The sequence below is a fragment of the Carica papaya genome, chromosome 9 (assembly GCF_054855325.1).
Source record: "Carica papaya isolate Zhongbai chromosome 9, ASM5485532v1, whole genome shotgun sequence".
Taxonomy (NCBI): Eukaryota; Viridiplantae; Streptophyta; class Magnoliopsida; order Brassicales; family Caricaceae; genus Carica; species Carica papaya.
In genome coordinates, this window is record NC_142317.1 from 18547228 (window position 1) to 18572473 (window position 25246).

Here is a 25246-nt window from a genome sequence, read left to right on the forward strand (position 1 = left end):
CACTCCCAATCAAACAACTGGGGATATTGGACTCTTAAATCTGATTCTACCTCCCATGTAGCCTCTCTCGGTGTATGATTCTGCCATATGACCTTTACAAAGGAAATTTTCATTTGCAGAGTAATCTGCTCTTTCGATCCATAATGCTGACCAGTACTTCCTCGTAGGATAGATCTTCCTGGAGTGGAAGAGGCTCATGGTTCAAGACATGAGAGGGGTCTGGGTTGTATTTGCGTAGCATGGACACATGAAACACATTATGGGTCCTGAAAAGTTTTGGAGGTAGTACCAATTCTATCTAATATTTCGAATGGTCTAATAAATCGGGGATTCAGTTTCTCCCTCTTGCCGAACCTATTGATTCCCTTAAAAAGAGTGACCTTAAAGAACACCTTATCGCCTTTCTCAAATTCAAAATCTCTCCTCCGAGTGTCTGTAAAACTCTTCTGCCCACTCTGAGCCATCTTAATGTACTTCCTGATCTTAAATATTTTGGATGTAGTCTCCTCTACCAGATCTGGGCCGAACAGCTTTTTATCACCCACTTCCTCCCAAAAAATTGGCGATCTGCATGGGCGCCCATATAGCACCTCACACGGAGCCATGCCAATACTTTCTTAGTAGCTTTTGTTGTAGGTGAACTCTATCAGGGGTTGATGGTCATCCCAATGGCCCCCGAAGTCAAGATCACAAGCTCGGAGCATATCCTTAAGTGTGCAGATTGTCCTTTCTGCTTGCCCATCGGTCTGAGGGTAGAACGTAGTACTAAGGGACAGTTTCATTCCCATGGCTTGCTGAAGGCTAGACAAAAATTGAGAAGTGAACCTGGGATCCCTATCGGACACTACTGTCACTGGCACTCCATATAATCTGGCTACTTCCTGGATATACATTCTTGTCAACTTATTCAAGAAATCAGTCATCCTGATGGCCAAGAAGTGGGAAGACTTAGTAAGCCGGTCAACAATCATGTCCTGAGCATGCCTTAGGTAATCCTATCACGAAGTCCATGGTGATATGTTCCCACTTCCACTCTGGGATTGGTAATGGCTGAAGTAGCCCACCTGGGCATTGATGCTCTACATTGACCTGCTAACATACCAAACACTTAGAAACAAAGTCAACTATATCTTTTTTTATCCTGTTCCACCAAAATCTGGGTCGCATACTTTGGTACATCTTAGTACTTTCAGGATGCATGCCAAACTATGAGCTATGGATCCTCTGTCATAATGTCCTTTTTAACTCACTGTCACCTGGAACACACACTTTTTCCTAGAATCTGAGTAACCCATCAGTAGAGACTCGAAATTCTAAGTTAACTCCCTACTCTACATCTTTCTTGAGGACTACTAGGGTGGAATCGGCGAACTGAGCTTCCCTTATTCTCTGGATTAACTCAGGCTGAACAGTTAGGTGGCCCAAACGTGTGACTCTCTTCAGATCCTGAAGCCATAATTGTTATGCGGCCCCTATCTACCTGCATTCTGAAACCATCAAATGGGTTAATGTACCTATACTTTTCCTACTAAGTGCATCGGCTACCACGTTGCCCTTACCAGGGTGATACAAGATGTTGTAATCATAGTCTTTGAGAAGTTCTATCCACCTTCTCTTATGCATGTTGAGATCCTTTTGAGTGAATATATGTTTTAAACTCTTGTGATCGGTATAGATTTGAAAGGTCTCCCCATACAAATAATGGCACAAAGTCTTCAAGGCGTGTGTGATTATGCCAACTCTAAGTCATGGGTGGGATAGTTTTTCTCATCACTCTTCAACTGTTTGGACCCATAGGCTATGACCTTCCCATGCTGCATTAAAACACAACCCAAACCTAGGTAGGAGGCATCACTGTAAACTGTATATCCATCCGATCCACTCGACAAAGCCAACATAGGTACAGTAGTCAGTCGCTTCTTTAATTCTAAAAAACTTCTTTCACAGTCCTTGTCCCACTCAAACTTGACATTCTTCTTTGTGAGCTGAGTAAGAGGAGCAGCTAGACTAGAAAACCCTTCCACGAACTTGCAGTAATAACCTGTCATCCCCAAAAAGCTACGGATCTCCTTAACCAATGTCAATATTTCCAAGCCGAGCACTGCTTCCACCTTTTCAATGTTCACTGACAATCTATCCTTCGATATGATGTGTCCCAAGAAGGTAGACTGCTCAAGCCAGAACCCACACTTACTCAATTTTGCATACAGTTTCTTTTCTCTAAGAACCTGCAAAACTTGAGTCAGATAGTGGGCGTGTTCCTCTTTGTGTTTTGAATAAACCAAGATGACATCGATGAACACAATAACAAACTGATTTAGGAATTGTCTAAAAACCTTATTCATCACGTCCATGAAGATGGTTGAAGTGTTTGTTAGTCCAAATGGCATGACCAGGAACTCATAGTGTCCGTACCTGGTTCAAAAGGCTGTTTTAGGGATGTCTTCTGCCCTGATTTTTACTTGATGGTAGCCTGAACATAGGTCTATTTTGGAGAAGACTTGGGCACCCTGCAACTAGTCAACAAGGTTATCAATCCTGGAGAGGGGATACTTATTCTTGATCGTGACTCTGTTTAGACTCTGTAATCAATACATAACCTCAACGTCCCATCTTCCTTTCTTGCAAATGTGACTCCGGCACTCTAAGGAGACACACTATGTCAGATGAACCCACTGTCCTGCAATTCAGTAATCTTTTTCCTCAGTTTCACCATCTCAACACGGCTCATACGGTAAGGAGCAACTGAAATCGGTTGGGTGCCTAGCTAAAGGTCTATGGTGAATTCGACTTCTCTATCCACTAGTAGTCCATGTAGTTCATCTGGAAACACATCTGGAAAGTCTCGGACTACCAGAATCTCTTGAATACAAATCTCTTTCTTGGGTTTGCCTAGTTAGAGAAAATAGCAAGGTTAAAGTACTTGATAATAAGAAAATTTTCCATGAGGGAACAAATGCTAAACGATTTTATTAATTTATAAATGGCTCCTCATTAAGAGGATTGAATGCAACATTCTTTCTAAAATAATCTACAGTAGTGTGATACGCCGCTAGAGAGTTCATTCCTAAAATTACATCAAAGTCCTCCAGGTCTAATTCTATTAGATCCACACTCAATTTTCTATCTATTATATCTACGACACAGGCTTTGTATACAGTTTCTCCCAATAGTGTCATACTCCCAACAGTAGACACAAACAACACAGAATCAAGTTTATCAGGTAATACATTAAATTTTGATGCAAAAATAGGTAAAACAAATGAATGCGATGCACCAGTATAAATCAAAATATAAGCAAGATAGTTACAGATAGTGTACATACCCTGTACCATGTCTGGGTTGGCTTCTGCATCCTGCTGGTTGAGATTGTAAGCCCTACCCTAGATAGGTGGTCTAGCCTGATTCTGATTCCTCGAGCACTCCCTCGTATAATGTTGGGCACTACCACATATGCGACAAGTGTTGTTGAGGCGATAGTAGGGTCGGTCCCCATGATCCTTGCCACAATGCTAACAGATCTTACCGTGTCCTGCCATTAGAGCCTGAGGGGAAGCATGAATCATCAGTTTGGGACTCTTGTTCTGTTGAACAGGTGCAGTAGGTGCTGGTCTGCGGGGTGGAGCTGAGGGCCTGAGGTTCCCTGTTGCTTGAGAGAAGGTACGAAGGCTCCTCTCTACTAACTGTGCCTTGGCCAGAACAGCCAAATAAGTACTGAACTCAAGCATAAACAATTGCTGTCTAATCTCTGGACGGAGACCTCACTAGAACCTTCTAGGCTTCTTGCCTTCATCTAACAATGTCTCAGGGGAATATCGGCCCAACTCTAGGAACTTACGAGCATATTCTGATATAGTCATGTTCCCCTGAACCAACTGTACAAACTCCATCTCCTTCAGATGTCGGAGATGCTTTGGAAGGTATTCTGCATGAAAGGCCGGCAGGAACTGTTTCCAAGTAATTGGAACAGGTAGGATGGTCTGTTTGACTTTCCATCAAGTGGATCATGTCGAGTAGCTGTGTGCATCGATCCTCCTATTTTAAATTATTCATAAGAGTTATATCAACCCATAACTCCATAGGGAGTCGGGGTGCCGTAAGAACTTATATTCCCAACATGAAAAATACAATAAACTTCTATCTCCAAATAAAAATAAGTACGTCCAAGCGTAGTGTTCACATCCAATTCCAGTGAGGGTTAACCATTGCATGTATCTACAATCAAGAAAACATCTAATTAAGCTGTGTGTAATTCTTCCTTTCCTACACGTGCATCACAGAGAACACTGTCTTTGCTAACCTAGATGAGCTCGTAGAGTATGTTTGTTCCGTTTTTAATCCCATTCCTACTTCCAAACAGCATCATTTTCACCCTCACAAAGAACACTGTCTCTACTCACCTAGATTTGCCTCCAAGAAATTTATATTTATTTTGTTTTTAATCCCTTTCCAGTTCATTTCCCTGTCTTTACTCACTAATACCACCATTTTCCAAATAGATATCAAGAGAACTAAATACAAAAGATAAAAAAATAATAATTTTCAAACAGACATCAGATCTAGACAACTATTTCCCTCTTTTTTTTATTTCCTATCCCTCTCCCGTTCTCATCCTTTCAATTTTCCTCCTATGTTTCTAGTGTATCTCGTCTGTCCTCTCCTCATAGCTATCCACATGATAATTCCATCATTTCATCTGATCTTCTGTTTATCCTCAGATCTCACTCTCCATTTTTTTTTTATTTTTACTCTTGGTTCTAATATGATTTCAAGAAAATGTCCCTATTCCAAGATCAACTCATTTCTTCCCAAAAAATATCTCAAAGAATTTAGAAGATAAATTCTACTCAAGTGGTGAGAGTCAAATTTCACTTACCTTTGTTCTGAGTGACAGTGTTAATCTAACTGATGGATTCCTCTCTTATTTTGCTCCTGATTCCACCACTAGCTGATTAATCTGATTGAAGAAATCACACAAAATCTTCCTTTTAGTTTACCCTCGCTGTGAATTTTCTTCCTCTCCCTCTTCCCCTGTAACCCGACGTCCTCTTTTAAAGTGAAGGAGGAACCATCAGAATCGTAGAGGATGGCAACGAAACCCCTAAATTAAATTGAGGTTGTAAAATTTTTTTTTGATAATTGAGGCATAATCAATATTTTTACTTTTAATAATTAAGGTAGAAATTAATAACATCTTCTTAAATATATTTATATATTTACTTTTTGAAAAAAAGATTTTTATCTCTTTAATTGCTTAAGTAATATGTAACACCCAAATTATTATTTTTATTTTTGTATTTGAATTTTGTTTAATTTTTTATATATTTAATGTATAAGATTTTAATTTAATTTAATTTAATTTAATGTATAAGATTTTAATTTAATTTAATTTAATTTAATGAAAATAAAAATAACAATAATGAGAAAATAGGGTAAAATTATTTTTTGGATTTAAGTGAAATTGATTTTGGGAAAAAGGGGTGAAAATTTGGATTCTGGGGGTGTTTTTGAAAAGAAAATCGGAAACCGGGAGTCAAAACACAATTTGAAAAAGTTGTGCCACGTCAGCAGCCCTGGCCAAACAGGACACGCCCCGTGGCAAGGAAACACTGACACGGGACGGGCCAAGTGGGCGATCCGCGTACGTGCGATCGGACGGCCCAGATCCGTTCCCGCACGCATGGACGACCCAGATCGCATCGCGATGGACGGTCCATATTTAATCTCAAATAAATCACGATCGGACAGTCCAGATTTAATCTTGATGGACGGTTGAGATTTAAAGGAGAAGGGTATAAATAACCCCACCCACACCCGACCACAAAACCCTAGCCGCCAGTGCCTCGTCGGAGAAGAAGAACCGACACCGGAGGAGCCGACCGCCGCCACTCACCGCCGCATCAGAGAATTTTTCGACCGCTAGTCGAGGTAAATTTTCTTGCCCTGTCTCGTTTTTCGATGCTGAATCTGCCTATGGCCAAACTGGAGCCAAACCACCGGCCAATCGACTGGAAAACCCTGCCGAAGTCTCGCAGCGCTGCGGCGGCTTGTCTTTGTTTTTGCCTCTGATGAGGCCCTTCCCGGTCTCTGTTCGATGCAATTTTTATACCACTGTGATCACCGTTCTTTTCTCTACAGGTTGACCGAAGCAAAACATCAAAACGCGACTCACGCTGGAGAAGCCGTCGCACCCGAGAGCACCGCCGCTGATAAGTCTCGGTTTTTCGTAATTTTTTGGCCTACCGAGGGCCCTAAGGTTGTTTTATCATAGGGACCAATGCAAGTTTGGCCGAATTCGGCTGAAAACTGCCAACCCGAGGCGGATCGCCACCGCATATGGCAGCGCCGTCGCCGGAGCATGGCGGAGCCGCCGTGCCAGAATTCCAGTATTGGCCGAAAGGGGTCCTAGGTCTGATTTGGGATTTTTTGGGATACGTGCAGGTACAGGTAGTGCGTTTCAGTTTCCCGGAGAAAATTCAAGAAATTTAGGGATAGCCCGTAGGCGCACCGTAGAGGCAATTTCAGACCCCGAAACAAGTAAGGATCTCTCATCCTACCTCCTATCACGGCATTAAAGCTTAATAAATAATTAAACGGTATTTTGTGACTTTATAGATGTATAATTGATTGAGGTTGCCAATGGAGCCCGAATCTGATACATTGTTGGTCAGTTGTTGTTTGATCTATTTTTCAGTATTAAATGCAGTATGATGTTTGATGTATTTATTTTATGGTCTCGTATGGATAAATCATGTTTTCTTTTATTATGGTTGGTATTCTGATTAACCCGATACTGTGTTGTCTTGTTTGGTGTCAATCACTAGTTTACATGTTGTGTATGATTGAATGATTGAGACCAAGAAAAAGGGCAAAAAGGTTATGTGAATTGATAAATAGATAATGTGGACAGCCTGACTAGATATCCTGGGAGATGGTGGACGGACCGGATCCATAGGGAACCCTACTGGGAACGTGGTCTCTTATACCGGACGGGGTATGGAGACCTTATGTGTTTTGGCGCCCATACCGGACGGGGTATGGGGACGGCCCTGGAATCAGGTTATTAATGTTAATGGTTCACGTGCAGCGGGGACCCCCTATGGATCCCCATGGATACTAGTAGGCTGGTAAAAGAGGAAATTTATTGTCTGATTATTGAGCAAAGTAGGACATGTGTTTTGTTACAAAGTGTATATGATTTTATGATGATTATCATAATTTTGTTTTCATAGGTTATTTTCATGAATCTCACCGAGGTAAGTGGACAGTAAAGGTTTTTATGTTAATAAATGAGATTGTTATAAATTATGCCCCATTGGTCGTTTTTATTTTCTACTAACCTTTACTTCTGTGGCAGTGAGATAGTGTGATCTCTTTACTGGGATAGTGTAGCTCATTCCTTACTTAACCATTTCAGATCAGGAAGACGTGGTTCCTGAGTCCGTTCTGCAGGAAGACGGCGAGTTAGACGCCTAAAGACCTTATAGCTCTATTTATAATTTTTATTTCGAGTATCTCTTTTAATTAGCTTATTCTTTCATATTTTGAGTACGTTTTTAGTTATTGTGTAAGGAATGTTAATCAAAATTTTTATTACGCTTCCGCATTTAAGATTTTTAATACATACATCTTCATTTAAATTCCAGAGCCGTTACATAATAATCAAAATTTTAAATCTTAAAGACTAATGAAGAAAAGAAATACATGAAAATTGCAAGGAAATTAAAGCAAATGGGACAATTAGATACATGTATAAATTAATTTAGCTTTTAATACTATACTATACTATACTAATATGGTCTAGCCATCCTATCATAAAATGGTGTATATCTGTTATATATATATATTAATGCTCCCAAGAATGAATTAACCCTAAATAGAAAATACTATAAATAAAAAAATTTAAAAAAGAAGAAACGCTCAACACATGACATAGAAAACGTTTATGAATGATGAGTGGTTTACAGATGAGAGAACAAAGAGTTATATGCATAGGAGACTGCAGTTTTGTTTCCTTGTGAAGGAAAATGGTGAACAACTCACAATCAGTTACTCCACTGTATGTAACCGCCATTTCCTTCAGTGTATATATACATACACCTATACACAATGTCTTCTCCATCACTCTCCATTACCAATTCACTAAACTCTTCTGCTCATCAATCCCTGATATGGCTGCTCTCAAAACCCAGATCTTGAAGAGTATACAGGAAATGGAACAGGAGGTACTCTCTCTCTCTCTTTTTCTCTCATATGCTACTGTATGATACATATATATACGATGGTTTTGATGCATGCATGTCTAGTTAATATTTGTAATGGTGAGGTGCAGGGAATGGTGGACAAGCAGCTTGCAATGGCTTATCAAATGAAAGAGATTCAAGAATGTGGACCTTTCTATTTTTTCCACCTGCTTCCTACTTTCATGAACGATTCTCGAGTTACTTCAAGAAATATGACAACAAAATTGTATGTGCGTAGATATATATAGATATAATATTGCATATCTCTTTATTATTCCTATAGCTTTTAATACTTAAGTATTTTTCGTAGAATCCATTGTATATTAGTCTTATATTAAGTAAGAGATCGAATTTAAAGTTCTAACATGAAGTTAAAATCTGATGATTCCTTTATCTTTTTGTTTAATCGTTCATGTATTACGTGGATGTATATATACGTAAGTCCGTGTATACACATACATGTAAGTATATATAATGCTTGTTTCCACTTAATCTAACTGTAGGAAAAAATCGGAGGTGGATTTTCATGAGCTTGGCGAATTTATCTTCAAGATCAAAGCGGCATCGTTGTGGCAATTAATTATACAACCCCGGATGAACTACATAAATGATATTAACGTATAGATCATAATAAATATTATTGTATGTGTGTATATATATAATCATGGTTACTGCGGTACTCCAGCATTGGTGCTTGTCGCATGGCACAGATTTGTCGTGAATTCCTTAAGCCTGTTGAAGAAAAATCTAATCAACAGGAATCAAACATTTATTTTTCTGTCTTTTTTTTTCATCTGCATATTATTATACAAATATACGCACCAACATATATATATATATATATTGAAGTTTGATTTACTCAAATATTGATGATCAAATTAACTTTGGTTAAAAAATTCATCTCGAGACACTTGTGTTTTTTCTATAGGTGTATCATGCAATTGGAAGCACTCAAACATGAATTCTCAATCTTGCAAGAAAAATTGAGCGTTCTTCATGAGGTAATTAATAATTGTTGATGGTATTTTCTACAATGGGTAATAACTATATCATTCACATTTTCATTAATAATCTTTTAAGCTATTATATGATATATTTATTTTTACAATATAGTTTCTCAATGACTAGTGTAATTTGAACCCCAACCTAAAAATTTCTATGTAATTTTTTCATTTACAAATTAAATATATGTACATATATATGAGGTTAATTTCTATTGTTGTTGGAAATATATTTATTTTTTTATTTTTGATATTTTCTGTGGTACAGTTTGAGAGAAGGATTGTGGCTAATGCTAGACACAGATGAAACAAAAGTTGTCGAATGCTATATATTTAGTTTTCTCTATGAGCTGAGCTTTAGTTTCTTTCATGAGCAGATCTCAAAAACTTGGAAGTTTGTAATAAAGCTTTAGTTTTCTTTATGAGCTGATGTTAAGAACTTAAAATTTATAAGTTGTAGTAATGTAAAAATATGAGTTTGCAAGAAATACTTTATCATCACTCTCTCATACAGTACTTTGCATACCAGTTGAATTTTTTCCACTGATCTTGAATCAACTGAGGAAATGTATTAAAAAATTCTATTGTTAAGCATTAATTCATATGGCACGGTAATGATTTATGAGACAGAAAAATATCATAAATACTCCAAAATGATTTACAAGATACAAAAATTGTCATAATTGAACAATAGAATTAAAACAATGTACGGGTATTGAAGTTAACTTTTATAAATTAAATAAAAGACAATGATTACTTTAGTTAAGTTACAGTAATTAAAGAAAATATAAATCTTATTTTATTCTTAATTTATTTAAAATCGAATTTACTTAGTTAAACAGAAACTGTATTTGTTATAATAGCAAAGTATTTGAGAGTAATATTCTCCATTTACAAGAACTAGTCGAATTAAAAGATTAAGAAATTATTAAAAATAAATAAAAATCGAATTAAATACATTATAAGAAGCAAGGATACCTTAATTTAAAGGAGTGCATTTGCGCTTGCGAGGGGTGGTACTTGCTTCCAACTGCATCACCATACATACCCCATTCAATGAATAATAATAATAATAATAATAATAATAATAATAGAGATTTTAAAATCAAAATCCACAATGTTTAATATTTTTTAAAAAATAGTTATTTAAAAATAGTTTTGCTTTTTATTCAAATATAAACTTTACATTTTCAGTAAAATTTTAACTGCTATCATATTGTTATAATTTATTATAATTGTTAATAAATATAATAATTATCAGCTGAAAAAATAGATTTTCAATTAAGTAAAACTCATATTTTATAAGTCAGCAAATTTAAATTCAGTTAAAATTTTAATGAAATCCATAAGAGAAAAAGATATATATGAAAATAAAATTTTGCAAAATATGTAAAATAAAATATTACCTCAAAAAGGATGTTTATTGTTTCCTTCATAAGTAAGAAGTCAATTTTTATTACATCCAATGCCGCTAAGCATCTTTGTTTTTTTTTAAAAAAAATTTAAAAAAATAAATAAAAAAAACTCAATAAAGAGATATATTAGTATTATATAAAATAAAAAATAAGTATGAAATTTATTTACTACATGAATATATAAAGACTGCCAATTGATTTATGACGTCAATTATATCTGTAAACTTACCCTTCCTTACTCTTTTCATCAGATGCCTTGATGAATTTTTCACATTTCAGTGCCATTCGACAAGCACCAAGGCTGCAATTAATATCAGTTAATTATTTTTTAAAATAAAAATTATGTAGATCTATTGATTAAGTGTTATACATCAATCATAACGCAATAATCTCCAAGTAAGAATACACACAAAAGTGCGTTTTGACTCGAGATTAATTTGGCGATATACACTAATTGCAGTACAATACAAGTAACTTTAAATGATGACACACATGAAAATACAATCTAACTCGAACTTATGATCTCTTGTAAAAGAAGAAATGTATCAACTATTTAACTAATTAAGTAATTAATTACGTATATACATATACCAAACATATATATATATATCATGCTAATAGATATTTGATTAATTAAATTATTAATTATTTATCTATTGGGTGGATATCTATGTACTTTTATCCTTATCTATAAGAGTATGAATTCAAATCAGATTATACATCTCATGACATATCATTTAACGATTAAACTGTATGAATTTTTACTAGCAAAACTTGTAATTGAGAATTTTTATTATTAAATACATATTATAAGATCAATAATAACACACATAAATACTCTAAATTAAAGAGTTTTGAGCTGTGATGATTAATATTACTTATATACCTTGAGGAGGCTCCTTTAATCTTTAAGCAAAGTTCACAAATTCTAGAAAAATCTGCATCAGATACTTTGTCTCTGCAAATTAAGAGAAGAAGAACAAATAATTAAAACCCATTAACTAGTCAAACGTGGTTAATAACTACTCAGATATATATCGAGATATATATTATGTACACATACAAAGCTTTAGTCATGTCTGATAAGGTGATTTTAGATTCAATAACGAAGGTGGAGAGCAGATCAGAGAAATAATTAGGAGTGCAACCAAGTATTCCTTTCATTTCGTATGCTATTCCAAAAAAGTGATCTACCGTACCCTTTGAAAAAAATTGAATGCAAATCAATCAACAATATCGATATATATACATGATTGGTAAACATATAAGAAAAAATTAGATAAGATGTTAAGCACTAAACCTCTTGTTCCATCGAGTGGATCATGTCGAGTCGTTGCTTGCTTCGATCCATCCTATTCGAAATGATTGGAGAAGAAAAAAATGGTTTTGCAAAGAGAAGAGAGATTGTTTTTTTTTCGAATCTGTAGTGCTCACCAAGGCAGCGGAGAGTTATAATGAGTTTAGTATTTACAATAAATTGCTAATAATCTAGGTCATTTCTAGTGATTGATATTTAGGTTATCAATATTCTATGCATTAATGAACTTGCATATTTTTGTATTTTGTGTTCCGAGTTTGGATTAATCTTGGCAACATTTTTATGAAAAAAAATATTTTCTTTTTTTAAAAAAAAAACAAGAGTTTAATTTAATCTATTTATAATATTCTATAAATGATAAATATATTTTTTCTCCAAATAAATTACTTCAACTGATAAAAGGCATAGTATTGGTACCTTTGAGAAAATGCTATATCATTTGTTAGATAAAATGATCCAGTAAATCCTTAATTATATATTTTTATAAATATTGAACCTTTCAACATGAATTTCATTAAAATTTCTTGCCCCAATGTACAAATTACTTAAATCTCACTTCTATTCAATTATTAAAATTTGATATACATGAAAAAAAGCATATATCATGTAAATTAAAGAATAAATTTTTTACTTCCTAGTAATACTCTATTGAACTCTCTATAATACTATCAAATGCAATAAACTCCTTACAAGATATAGGAGAAGGAATAAATGGTGATTTTATACATCTCAAAAGTGGGGAATTAAGCCCATTAAAAAATTGGTGTCGTTTGATTATCGTTGCACCCATTGTGGACCCTATTTACCTGGTGGGGTCTTTGATTAATAGTCATGTGATCAAATTCTTTGCTGGCTCCAAAACCATAGTTTCTTTGGGAAACTCAAGTGCTCGAGCCACAATATTTGCTAGGGGCAACTCCTAGTCAACTCCTTTACACGGGGTCATCCCATATAACATTTCGAATATGAATATCCCTAGTGTCCACCAATCAACTGTGTTTCTATGCCTTTCACCAAACACAATTTCTAGTGTTAAGTACTCGTGGGTCCCAACAAAAGACATTGATTGGACATTGATTAACTGTATGATGATTTCCACAGCCGTGTGATGTGTTGACTCTTTTTCTATTCATGTTGGCTAGGGTGTAAGCAGGAGGCTACTGCAGGTTTGATATAATTGGATAGAATGCATGATAAATTAGAAAAGTTGGGTTGATCTTCAAGATAACAACTTGTTTTTGTGATTGATGATGCATTTTGATCATAAATTATATGGATCATTGATGTGGAATTATCGTCTTTTCTTGAAAGATCAAAGTCAGTCAACGAAATGTGGCCGTCGAATCTTAATAACATATTTTCAGGCTTCAAATCATGGTAAACTATCCCCATTATGTGTAAGTATTCTATGGCCACTATGACTTCAAATGCATAAGACCTCTGCAAAAAAGGGAAGGCCACAAATATTTTTAAAGAATAAATAAATGAATAAATTTAAATGATTTTGAAATATATAAAATTGAGTTTGATAAGTTATGAATAGCTTGTTGAAAATTTTAATACTTTATTCTAATTAATATCTTTAAGAATATGTTTAATATACTATTTAAATATAATTATCTCTTGTAATATTATCCAAATTAGTAAAAATATATAATATATTTAATTTATTAATAAATAAAAAAGTTCATGAACTTGTAAACCAAATTCGTTCATATCTAAATTTGGCTCTTATACTTCAACAGTTTGGGACCATATTAAAATATGAAAAGAAGATTTTATTAATTAATAAAGATGAAAATGAAGATGGTATCTATATATACATATATATATTTATGCAGAAAAATGATAGAATCAAGAAGGTGCAAAGGGGAAAGGTTAGAAACTTCAAAGAGATACTTGTAATTGGGAATTATATAACTATATAATGTGTGTGTGTCTATATATATATATATATATATATAATCTTCTCAATTTATCAATATATATATATGCGTGTGTGCGTGTGTGTATAGATAATCTATGTACATATATGACGATACTAATTGCACTGAATATCATAATAATAAATTAACAATTCGTATAATTATATAATATATTTTTATAGATACAGATAATTAATGTTGTTGTACGTACATATCGGGCAACAACTTCGTTGAAGCATTTATTTGGCTGCCTTTGACGGAGGACGTGAATATCGTGGTCGGGATAGAACTCAGTGAGTAAATATAATACTCGGGCCTAAAATTTGGCCCGGGATTAATTTTAAAGTTTAAAAAAATGTATAAAAATATAATTTTCAAATTTATAAATTTTTGTTTAATGTAAAATTAGGAAAAAATTGGCTGACGATGAAATTGAAAATAATTTTGGGAAAAAGGGATGAAAATTTGAGTTTGAATGATATTTTTGAAAGAAAAATAAAAAATTAGGGGTCAAAACGTAATTAAAAAAATTACATCATGTAAAATTGCCCAGTTAGCAGCACTAATGAACTGGAGTGTGCTGCAAGGCAAGGCATACTGACTCACTGCCACGCAGGAGGCCACACTGGCAATCCGCGTGCCTGCAATCGGATTTCAAGAAAATGTCCCTATTTCTATATTAACTCATTTCTTCCCAAAAATATCTCGAAGAAATTAGAAGATAAATTATAGTTAAGCGGTGAGAGTCAAATTTCACTTGTCTTTGTTCTCAGTGACAACGTTAATCTAATTGACGGATTCCTCCCTTATTTCACTACCGATTCCAATGCTAGCTGATTAATTTGATTGAAGAAATCACACAAAAACTTCCTCTTGGTTTACCTTAGCTGCAAATTTTCTTCCTCTCCCTCTTCCCTTGCAGCCCGATGTCCTCTTTTAAAGTGAAGGAGGAACCATTAAAACTGTTGAGAATGACAATAAAATCCCTAAATTAAATAGAGATTACAAAATATTTTTTGACAATTGAGGCATAATCATTATTTTTACGTTCAATAATTAAGGTAGGAACTAATAATATCTTCTTAAATATAATTATATATTTATATATTTACTTTTTGAAAAGAAGATTTTTATCTCTTTAATTGCTTAAGTAGTAATCAAATTTTTAAATTTTAAAGACTAATGAAGAAAAGAAAACTCTAAACTTTGAGTTCTAATAAGCATTCAATTCTCTAAATTTAATTATTCTTTACGTCTAATCTTACAATAATTTTTTATAGATAACATAATGAAATAAGGTTAAAACTCTAAAATATTTGATTACATAAGTTCAAAATAATGAAAATAAGATTTCTATCTATTTAATGTTTAAATTTTAAAGACTAAGGTAGAAAGAAATCTCTAAATTTTGACTCTTAGTAAGTATTGAATTCTCTATATTTAGATATTTTTTAAGTATAATCTTCTAATAATTCTTTTAAAGATTACATACCTTAGAATGAAAAATAATGTTAAAGCTCTAAAATATTTGATTACATAAGTTTAAAAATAGATTATGACACTTTTATTTCTTTTTCTTTCTTGATGCTTTTGGCTTTTCTTTCAATCCTTCTTTAATGCTACGATTTAAATTTTTGATGCAATATTTAGATACAAAACAATAAGATATTTTTTTTTTATAAAATTAGCTCTATTAATTTTTTCACCATAATATAATTTCTTCATATTCTTATCCTCACATTTGTTATTGTGTTATGATGTGATCAATTTTAGGTGATCTAGAAATATAAGAAGAGTTAGAAAATAATTAAGAGAAAGAAGAGGAAAAACATAAGGAAATGAAATAGGAAAACAAGAATTAACTGGAGGCATTATAGAGGTATGTTCTCTTTTTTTTTCCTAATGCATAACACACAATTAGGTAGTAATTATAAAGTAGCTTTGTTGCATGGAGTCATATTCTTTCAATGATTCCTAAGTTTCAGATTGTGAACTAACCCAAATCACATATTTGACTTTCAATGAAATTACCACTTTACCCTAAATAATAGAAAAACATAAAAGTACAAATTAAATTAAATACGTCCAAAAGTATATACGTGTACTTACATTAAGCGGCATTAAATCTATCTTGTTCATTTGATTCAATATTTACTTTTTGTATAATTATTAGTAATCCTTTACATGTTGAATTAGGTACATATTCATTAATTTTATTTTTGAACCACTTATATTTTTTGCTTGAATTCATTGAATGAAATTTTATTTCATAATCCTTCGTATATAGGAAGATCAATTAGAATTCAGTTCTCAAAAAACATAAATAAGAGAGTTTAAATATTAAAATTGTGATATATTGATAAATTATAAAATATTGGAGAAATGTAGCAATTAAATTTCTTAAGAAAATGATGAAGCTTGTTCAGAAATTAAAGCAAATGGGACAATTAAATACATATACAAATCTTTTATTTTCTGATACTATACTATACTGTATCTATTTTTACAATATTGTTTCTCAATGAGTAGTGTAGTTTGACCCACAACCTAAATATTTCTATGTAATTTCTTCATTTACAAATTAAAAATGTATACATATATATGAGGTTAATTTCTATTGTTGTTGGAAATATTTTTATTTTTGATATTTTTTGTGGTACAGTTTGAGAGAAGGATTATTGCTAATGCTAAAACTAGATAAAGCAAAAGTTGTTGAATGCTATATATTTAGTTTCCTTTATGAGCTGATGCTAAGAACTAAAAACTTACAAGTCTGTAGTAATGCAAAAATATGTAATGAATAAAAATATGAGTTTGCAAGAAATATCTTATCATCACTCTCTAATCACTCTCTCAGACAATGCTTTACATACAAGTTGAATTTTTTCAACTGATTTGGAATTAACCGAGGAAATGTATTAAAAAGTTCTATTGTCGAACATTAATTTAGATGGCATGGTGATGATTTATGAGACAGAAAAATAGCATAACCGATCCAAAATGATTTACAAGATACAGAAATTGTCATAATCAAAGAATGGAGTTAAAATAATGTAAAGGTATTCTCGATTTATAGTGAACTCTTTAAAAGAATGCCTTTCATTCCTATGGTACTATGTATGTGATCTAAAGTCTGTAAATAGGAATCAATTTGTTTAATCTCCAATCCAAGAAGATGTTTCAAGCTAATGCTAATCTTAAATAAACATATCATCTTTACATTAAGATCTTGTGATACTTGAATCACTTCTTAAAAGCTTTAACCCCTAAATAAAATTAAAAACAAACCATTGTTATCATCACCATTATACATTTAAGTTGTTCAGATAGGTAAGTTGAGCCACAAATTTAAGTTACTTATCCTTGTGTGAAAGCAGCTTCAGAATTTTACATTATGTAAGTCTTTAGGAGTTCTTTCAACCATGCTTTCTCTATGGGTTAGCATTTATCATGCAAGAGAAGGCATTGAGAAGCTCAGAATCCTCTTCAGTTATCAGAATTTTTGTTGCACTTGGGTTTGCAAGTAGAAGCCTAGCCATAAGGTATCAAGAAATTAACCATGTCTAGAATAACCGTGCTTTCTTCCTAATGAACCTTCCTCTTTTCATGTCATAGTATTAAGGCCACTTGTCTCTTAATATGCATCATTCAGCAACTTAAACAAATCTTGAAGCAATTTCTGGTCTTTTCCTCTTTATAGCTGCAATAGTAAGCTATAAAAAGTCCATTTTTAAAATCCTAAACCGCACTACCAACATTATTTCATTATTGCTTTATTTTATAAAACATCAACAAGGTGCCATAACCTATTGGATTCAAGCATGACAACTCAGGAAACTTCTATTATGAACACAGAAATAAAGCAGAAATTTATGTTCTCATTGAAGACATGTTGTTGTTTAAATAATACATTGTTGAATGATAATAAAGCTAGAAAGCAGGATGAGATATGTGCAGAATGGGCAAGATAAATGTGCTGAAGTTATTGAGATAAAGATGAAGTCTTGAGGAGATAGACAATCTGGAGGAGGTAGCAGATGAGTGTGCTGGAGAGGGAATAACATATGAGGGTGATTTGGAGATGATTTCATATCGATATCTTTAACAACCCCAAGCAAGCCCATCCTTCCAAGATTATAGGCAAAGTTTATCTCTAATGAATAAAAAATGATCCCGAAGGAGAGGCTTGGTGAAGACATCTGCGATTTGATCTTTAGTTGTCAGAAAATGAATAAGAAGATTGTCGTTTGCTACCTGTTCTTAGACAAAATGGTAATCAAGTTCAATGTAGTTAGTGCATAAAGAATAGGATTTGCATATAACACCAATAATGTAACAACATAAGGTTGATTTATTAAGGGAAGGAAATCCAAGTTCACGCATCAGACTCTGAAGCCACAGGAGCTCAGAAGTGGCATTAATAATAGTTTTATATTTGCTTTCAGTGGAAGGACGAGTTATTATCGGTTGTTTCTTTGTAACCCAAGATATAAGATTTTTTCCAAGATAAATTGCATATCCATAGGTGGAACATCAATCATCCAGGCACCCACCCCAATCACTGTCATTGAAGTACTGGAAATCAAGGGATGTTTCACGAGAGTGAAGTAAACCAAGGGAGGCTGTGTACTTGAGATATCGCAAGACTCATTTAACGGCTTTCCAGTGTATATATGTTGGAGCATGCATAAAACTAGCATAATTTATTAATTGAGTAGCTAATGTCTGGCCCGGTGATGGTTGCATACTACAGGGCCCCAACTACCCGACGATACATAGAGCCATCCAAAAGTAGAGTACCCTTAGATTAAGATAATTTAAGAGAACCAGTCATTAGTGTTGGACATGGTTTTGCATGTTCAAGGTCTGTTCTTAAGAGGAGATCATGTATATATTTTGTTTGAGTGAGGAGTAGGCCATTATGCTTATAGTTAACTTCAATACCTAATAAGTAATATAGTCGTCCAAGATCGCGTACAGGAAATTCAGACTTGAAGGATGTAATGATTCGAAAAATGAGATTAGAATTGTTGTCGGTGATAACTAAGTCATTAACATATGCTAGGAGAAATAGTTTATCAGTGCTATGATGATAGATGAACAATGACATATCAGCCTTGGAGACATAAAAGCCAACCGAGATTAATAAATAACTCAGCCTGGTAAACCATGCCCGTGGGGCTTGCTTCAAATCATAGAGTGACTTCTGTAATTTACAAACATAAAAAGGATGAGTAGTAGTCTTAAAACCCAAAGGTTGCTGGATATAAATTTCATCTTCTAAGGTACCATGGAGAAAGAAATTTGAGACATTCAGTTGTTGAATGTCCCATTTGAGAGCAAATGCAAGAGATAACAGAACTCTGATGGTGGAAGCTTGTACAACAGGACTGAATGTGTCCTTGTAGTCAAGGCTATATTGTTGGGAGAAGCCTTGGGCGACCAACCAGGCCTTGTAGTAATCAATACTGCCATCAGATTTTCTTTTAATGCGAAACCCCATTTCCTTCCAATGACATATTTATTGGCGAGTCTGGGTACCAGTGACCAAGTGTTGATAGACTGCAATACATCAAACTTAGACTTCATGGCAACTTTCCATTCTATGTAATGAGAGGCCTATTTATAAGTTGGAGGCTCAATCTAAAGATAATTTAGTTTAGGAGAGTGTTTGGCAAGGTAGGCGATATGTTTACGAGTCATGATAGAAGGGCGAAGTGTCATGGGGTGGGGGTGCTGGGGAGATGTAGGGGGATTTGTATTTGAATTGTATTGGGTTAGATCAACTATAAGGGGGATGAGAGGCATGGTAGTTAGTGAGGTGGAGGAATGAATCGGGGAGTGGATGTCTAGTTGGTGAGGAATGTTTGGGGCAGAGGTCAGAGGGAATGGAGACATATGGGTGGTAAGTGCAGGGGAGTTATGTGTGTGAACTGTTAACCAAGGAGAGGAAGCATCTACAGCACCTAGGGAGGTGGAAGGAATAAAGGATGAAGAGATTTTGAATGGAAAGATTAATTCATTAAATTTAACATGGTGACATATATATAAAGGATCGGATGGAGGATCAAAACAATGGAAACTAGAATGGGAGGTGGAATTGTCTAAGTAACCACAAGGACTGGACCTATATGAAAACTTATGATGATTATATGGTCTGAGGAGAGAAAAGATGAGACACTTAAAGATTTTTAAGTTTTGGTAAAGAGGAGCAGAACCAAAAAGCTTGGTGAATGGGCTGGAATCGTCTAACACATTAGTAGGTAGTATGTTTATTAAGGAGACTGCAGTCTCAAATGCAAATTGCTAGAACCAAAAAGGAACATTTGAATGACCAAGGAGGGTGAGACCAATATCAGTAATATGACGAATTTTTCTTTCTGATAAACCTTTTTATTCATGCATGAGGATAAGCTAAATGATGAGTGATTCCCTTTATTTTATAGAATTGATTTACTTTTTGATATTCACCCCCAAAGTTTGACTGCAGTTATTGAATTTTGGAACTGAATTTACGTTCAACATCGGCATTGAACTCAAGAAATTTTGATAAAAACTTACTTTTATTTTTTAAAAAGTACACCCACGTATAATGTGTAATCATCAAGGAAAATGACAAATACCTATGACGACCTTGGCTTGAAAGAGATGGTGGTGGACCCCATACATCGGAGTGGATTAACTCAAACGGCACAAGGCTCTTGTGGATAATAGAATGTAAAGTTAAACGAGATAATTTTCCTAAAGGGCAAGACTGACAAGAGTTGGAATTGAAGAAGCGAGAACTGGGCAACTTGTGAGACTTGAGAATGGAGGAGACAATATTGTGATGAGGATGACCAAGCCGGGAGTGCCAATAAATGAAGGTGGAAGTGGTGCTAGCATGTGTTTGCTTCCTTGGTGGTTGCAGTTCATAGATACCACTATTACTGGATCTGTGGAGAAGAGTTTTCTTGGTTACCTAATCCTTAACAAGAAAACAAGAGGGTGAAAACTCAAAAAAATAATTATTATCATGTGTAAATTTGTGAATTAACAGTATAGGTTGTGTAATTTTGGGCACATAGAGAACATTTTTTGAGGTAAAAGGTATAGGAAAAAAAGTAATAAGTAGCTAAACTAGAGTGAGTGATTTGCATACCTTGGCCATTACCAACTTTGAGCTGATCATCACCATATAATTGTTGGTAATACGGAGGGAAGCAATGTCCGGAGTTATATGGTGAGAGGCTGTTGTGTCTGGATTCCATGACAGATACTGAGCACCTTGGTATGGTTGGGGATTGTGATGGGGAATGCTTGAGATTAATCCAAGATTACCATAAGTGTAATGGGCTTGTGCCTGAGCAGGATGCATGGATGATACCTTTTTCGACATATATCAGCGGTGTAATTTAGGTAGTTGCAAATCTGGCACGGTCCCCAACATTTGGATTGAGCAGACTTGTTGTATTGAAGGATGATTGAGATGGTTCTTTGTCAACTTTGTAAGAGCTGGTGGTGTGAACAATATTAGCAATCGGTGCATCCTGAGTGCTTTTTATTAGAATTTTGTGAGCAAGTAGCTGCCCATGAAGCTCATGGAATGATATTGGTTCAGTTTTATATTAAGTGCAGTGATTATTCTATGAAATTCTTGACCTATATTGTGATAAATAATCGCGTTAAACTCTGTTGAAAAAAGTTGAAGACCAGTGGATTCAAGTTCATCAGCTAAGGCCTTAGCTTTGTAGAGAAAATGTGAAATTAATAGGTCATTCCACTTTAGGTCCTACAGCTCAATATGTAATTGAAGTTGGCGGTTCTGAGATATAGAGCCAAATGCAGTTGCTAAGGCATTCCAGATAGAGAATGAGGAAGTGAGACCAATAATGTATGGAAAAATTTCCTCTGATACGGAAGATAGAAGCCATGGAAGGAGCATTTGATCTTTCTGAAACCATGTGAGATACGCAAGATTGACAGTGGTGGTGGGAGGTTAACCAATCACTAGCAATTCGGTCAATGCCGATTCACTGCCATCAACAAAGCCTTTGAGATTTTAAAATTTTAAGATAGACATGAATTGAGTTTTCCATGCTAGATAATTTTTGGGATTTAATTTGATAGAGAAGGAATGGTGCGTGGTTATGGGATTGTTGTTTGAGGAAGCATAGATGAGAGAGATTTGATTGAAAGAAGCCATTGTTTTTCTTTGTTCTATGATGGCTCTGATACCATGTTATGAACCAATAAATAAAGCAAAAAATTATGTTCACGTTGAAGATATGTTATTGTTTAAATAATACATTGTTGAATGATAATGAAGCTAGAAAAATAGGATGAGATATGTGCAGAATAGACAAGATAAATATGCTAGAGTTTTTGAGATAAAGATGAAGTCTTGAGGAGATAGACAATCTGGAGGAGGTAGTAGATGAGTATGCTGGAGAGGAAATAGCAGATGAGGGTGATCTGGAGATGATTTCGGATGGATATCTTTAACAACTTCTACCAAATATAACTTATACAAAGGGTTCTTCGGAGCAATGAGCAAAACATTATCAACAAAGAGAATATTTAAGCATAACAAACTAACCTGCCATAGCAGAGTTGGCCAAGAACCACCATTGTCATAAGACCAAGGCCCGCATCAAAAGGAAATGTAGTGAGAAATGTTGCAGATAATGAAGAAATATATCATAAATAAATAATATAAAAGTAGATATCTTACGTGTTCTTAGGATCACTACCAGTGATTATTTGCCACTTCTGACCTTCAAGAGCAGGATAACATATCTTGAATGGCATGTCTGCTACTAAATCTACCCATTTTGCTTTAATAAGATCAAGTATGGCATGTGACTAATCAACTGTTGCTAGATTGCTTACAACAGACCACATGTTTCCTAGAGAAAAAAATTGAAAGTCCATGTGTTGTTTGTAATTTTCCAATTAGATAACCTCCTTTATTAAGCATCCATTCCACCAATCAAGGAGAAATTTGATATGGGTAAATGTTGAACTTATTAACTGCATCATTTGAGTACTCCTCAGTCTTGTAATGATAAATATCATTCATTTTTCGCAAATCAATTTAATAATACTCCCTAATGTGGAATAAAAGAGCAAGTACGCGATTATTCAGTGCTCGGATAAGATCAGCTAATCCATCTTCTGGAGCAAGCATTGCACATGCACAGAGTAAAGCAGAATAAAATAGTGCCTGCAAGAAAGAAAAATAAGGATTAACTGGAGATGCCATAAGAAAAGAAGGTAAACAAATAAGATCTCTTAGTTACCAACTTATAAATTTAAATAATAACTTATTCATGTAGGTTACTGAGTCATATCATAATCTACTATTTCCATCAACATGTTACAAACATACTTAATGCACAAACCAGATCTCCATGGTGTTAAACATGTAAGCTATGAACTATCTCGAAAAATATAAGCTATAAACTATACAATCTCCATCAGTTTGGGGAGTTGCACCATTCAGAAGCAACTAAAAATACAATGAGTAACAATTTTAATAGTTAAACATTTTTTGAATTGACTGGACTAGAATCATATACTTGTTACACCTATTAGAAACTCACTTGACAAGCACCAAGATGTGATATCAATTTAACTCAAGCTTGTCAAGTACTTAATCCAAACTTTATTTTCAAACTTCCGCTATCGTTTCCCAAATTGATTTAATTTTATAATTTCACTTCCAGCATAGTTGCTGCAATAAGCCCCTATTACACCATGTGCAGAATTATTCTGTACACCACTCTTTTGCTACAAAAGTTGCAAGCTCTAAAAATTCAAAAACTGAATACCAAATGTCCATTACCATTTCAAATGAAGCATAAAGGCAAATTTTCCCTTACTTGAAATAGACAGTTGATGAGCACATATGGCTATTCAAACAACTGTTAGAACAAAAAAATGAATATGCCCTGATGATTCCTTCATTACACATAATAATTCCATATTCTAAATTAAAAAATATTATTTTAATATCAGGAGAACTAATAACCTTGATTTCGACAGGATGACCATGAATTCCAATCGTGCAAGAACCATCAGTCACCAGTAATGTAAGCAAGACAAAGCTTTAATATCATTTTAATTCAAGTTTGCACATCAACTCTCTCCTGAATAGATAGATCACCAGAGCACATTCTATATGCACGCAATAAAATAATCCACCATAAACCTACAAAAAAAGTAGAGGTAAAAGGAATTACAAAAAAAGAAACAAAAAAGTAAAAACTCATCATGATAAACAAACACAATGCATGTGTCATATTTTGGCATGATATAAAGTTTGCCGCATACCAGAATCAATTGGTGCAACACAACAAATTGCTGCCTCTCTAAAGTTAGGATCCAATGCTTCTTTTGTAGCAGAATCATCACCATCTAAGGGAACAGTTCGCACCATGAAACAGCTGACATCAACCCTAGACAAGGGTCGTAACAGTCCATAATTTTTTCCCAGCTCTGCAAAGAAAGTCAAAAACAAAATACGCATCAATTATGTCTGAGGTAATCAAGAGGCTAGGATATAAATTATCAGATGGTCATGGGCCCACCAGGGATCGTTCATATGCAGATTTACCTAGTACTCAAAGCATTTTCTAAATTACATCGTTGTTGGGTTTCGTAGGTACCAACAGTCATATTCTCATAAGTATAAAACAAGTAGTCAATTTTATTCACAATATGGTTACATATCAAGAAGATTCATTAACATAATCATAGTCCTGCAAAAATATTATAGAAAAGGCACATGTTGTCTTGTGTACATTCGACCACACATAAAAACCAATTACTAAGCAATTTATTGAATTATCTTGACAGCCAGATTTGAAAGTGAACTCATTGACAGAGGTTTAACTTTGTGGACTACTTATGAGAAATTAGATGGACGTTTATTTGAGACAATACATTTCTTTTATACGATATTTTTTCATAATCAAAAAGTGCCTAATCAATAGAGGGATTTCTTGGAAAAACCCAACTGAAATATGAACAACAAAAAGAAAGATGCATATCATATGTATCTGTTGCACTTCTTAATTTATAGAAACAAGCAAAAAAGTGATTTAGTCCAAACTACTAGATGCAAATGATTAATTTCTAGAATAGAAAGCGAATGTAATCCTGCTCATAAAATTTCACATTACCTGTAATTGAAGGGCATAAAGGATCAAATTATGAACAATGTCATACACTCCATTCAAAAGAAAGGCAATTCTATAAGGTATAAAGTCACGGATAAAGGCCTAGTCATAATTCAACACATTGGAACTGGTGGGACATTTGTGGTAATAGTTCCAATAGGACTCCCACAATAATAAACCAC

General features: G+C 34.1%; 1 pseudogene across 1 annotated transcript; it reads right to left on the minus strand.

Moving 5' to 3' along the window:
- Positions 1–17181: 17181 nt before the first annotated feature.
- On the minus strand, positions 17182–25026 carry LOC110826014 (neutral/alkaline invertase 3, chloroplastic-like; annotated as a pseudogene). Its single transcript, XR_015816475.1, has 2 exons — positions 23915–25026; positions 17182–23107 (listed from the first exon to the last, which is right to left on the minus strand). The product of XR_015816475.1 is annotated as a neutral/alkaline invertase 3, chloroplastic-like (transcript).
- Positions 25027–25246: the final 220 nt, after the last annotated feature.